Below are 2,838 nucleotides of genomic sequence, written 5' to 3' on the forward strand. Positions count from 1 at the left end.
AGCACCCTGGAGCTCGGTACGGACCTTCAAAGTTTAACATTTTTTCGAAAAATCGGCCCCGGCAAAATCAAATGGCGTCTCGGGCGTTGCGAGGTGCGACGCATATCTTTTTTGCCGGGGACTGACTGTTTTGCTCCAAAAATTATAAAATTTACGGCAAGCTTGTCTGTTTGTTTGTCCCACCTAACGAATGTTTTGGATGAGTCCTATCGTGAAAATGTTCGCAAATCAATCCCGCTTAGAAATATTTTGTTCTGAACTCGCTCACAGCTAATATCTTTAACTTATGCAGAGCGTCGACAATCTGAATCTCTTACACCATTTTCTTTCTTATTTATAGGGCACAAATCACACAAAAGATGTATTTACTCTTTTTAAAAATCTCATCATGTTTTTGGTAATACACAATTTAATCTACCTCTGATTATTGCAACTCCCATTTTTAGCAATATTTTCTTTCTGATTTATCAACTTTTGTTAATTATCAATCTCCTAAAGCTTTTGCATTATTTTTTTTTACTTTTCGTTACTGAAATCATAATTCAATTTATTTATTTTTTATTTTATTACCAAATTTATTTTCTCAATGTTAAATTTCTGCCATTCTGGTCGCCTTTTTGGATTTAATATTTTAAATATTTTTCGAACATTTTTGGGGTCATATTTTAGTTCAAAAATCCATTATAAAATAACGAAACAAAAATATTTTGTGATTTGATAATCCAAAGTGTTTTATTTTTCTGAGGACACTCCCTGATTCGATTTCTTTGGCAAAAATAAAACAGTTTTAAGATTTTTAGGGGTCGCTGTTGAGAGTTGAGGTTTGTATATAAAAAATCGCGAAAATGTTTGGGAAAAACCTCGCTTCAGGATTTTGCCTGCAGGTAGCGCAATTCTAACCCAACTTTGTCAAGTGTGATTCTTGTACACTAGGGTGGTCGAAATCCGGGCTTCCTCTTGAAATCAAAGATCGCTAGACTAGATTACAGATTTGAGCTCATTCTGACCACGGGAACCCCTCCCTCTAATCGCTTGAAGTTTATATGGGAAAATTCTTCAAAATTTATAGAGAAAAGCAATTGTTTCAGTTTTTACCTGTGGAATGTGCAATAACTGTCCGATTCTTACCAATTCTTGGAACTACACAATAAAACCTTGTGTAAATTTGGAAGGTTGAATATTACTTCTATTATTATTAAATTTTACCTCAATTTTGACTGAAAAAGTGAAATTTTATCAGCCATTCGGAAAAATTGCACATTTTCAGAGGTAAATTTACACATTTTTTCTGACATAAAAGATGTATCCCTCTCCATATGTAATATTACCATGATTTTGTTAAAATCTGTAATTTCTGTTATGCCGGGAACCGCGGTGTAGGGGTAAGCTTGGTAGCCTTTCACCCAGTCAGCCTGGGTTCGATCCCAGAAGGTCCCGGTGGCATTTTTTGAGACGAGATTTGTCTGATCACGCCTTCCGTCGGACAGGGAAGTAAATGTTGGCGAATGACCGAAATCTCAGAGAATTGCTCAACTGCTAGCCGCGTGGCAAAAATGGTTTTGCCTGGTTGCTTTGTCATTGTTTTTCGTTCGTTGCTGCACCATCGTTCTTCTACACACGGGGCACAGAGGGGAATAATCGAAATTTTACGAAATAAATGAATATCTTCTCAGGAATATTTTTGGGAATTTTGGTGTCTTTGGCAAAGTTGCTCGTATTAGTAGTGCGCATCTTTTGGCACCAATTTTTAGTTCCGAACTTCACCGCATAGGTGGCGCTGAAAACTAACTTTTTACAAGAGGGTCGTAGAGCTTTGGTCTCTTCGACAAAGTTGTGTAATTTATCATTTTGAACAACTTTTAGAACATTTAAAAATCCCAAAAATAATGGCAAAAAGTTACAGCACTTTAGACAAAATATCTGTGATAAAATCGTTTTTTGTTCTAAAACATCTTAAAACTTATTTATTTATCATTCCAATAATGATAGCTGGTGAAAAATAATTATTGAAGAAAATTCTGCTAAATCTAAAAAAGTTTTGATGTCTTATTTTACAAATTATAGTAAAAAACATTGAAAATATGGTAATTTTGGAAACAACTCGGAACTGGTCGGAGCCGATTTGCCGAGCATTTTTTCAAAAAAAAAATTTGGTCTTTTTGCCTATAAGTTATTAGCAATCCTCTCCAAAAGTCAGAAATGAATTTCACATATGTATTATATATTTAGCTAATAAAAATTTCGAGCCTTCTCTATGGCCAAAGTTCATTTTTTTTTTGCATATTTGGATTGCCCATACATGTTTTCATTCAATTTTGGTCGTTGTCCTGAATTTCATGTAAAAATTGGAAAAGAAATTTTCAGATTGATTGGATGCCTTCAGCAAAGTTTTAGAAAATTGTTAGAACAATCCAGCATTTAGAGTCAGGTAGAAAATAATTATTGGACCTGGGGGGAATTTGTTCTCTTGGCATTTTTTATGATTTAGCTCTTCCATACAATTTGCAATTCTAACTACATTAAAAATATTTTGCAAAGTTTGTGATACTAACTTGTTTGCTCTCTTCTAAATAAACTATTCATCACTCGAAATAATAGTTATGTGCCAAGACTAGGGGCAATCCAAAGATGCAAAAAAAAAATAACTTTAGTCATAGTATATTTTGAGAAATATTACATAAAAAATGTGTAAAAATGTGAACCTGATGAATATTTATCAAAAACTGATGAAAACCCATCATTAATCTTTTTTTTTTTTTTTTTGACACAAAATCTGTCAACATTTCCTGATGAATATTACCATCATTTTTTTTCTGTGTGTCGGCCACCATTGCTAGT

This window comes from Culex pipiens, chromosome 1, assembly GCF_016801865.2.
Source record: "Culex pipiens pallens isolate TS chromosome 1, TS_CPP_V2, whole genome shotgun sequence".
Lineage (NCBI taxonomy): Eukaryota > Metazoa > Arthropoda > Insecta > Diptera > Culicidae > Culex > Culex pipiens.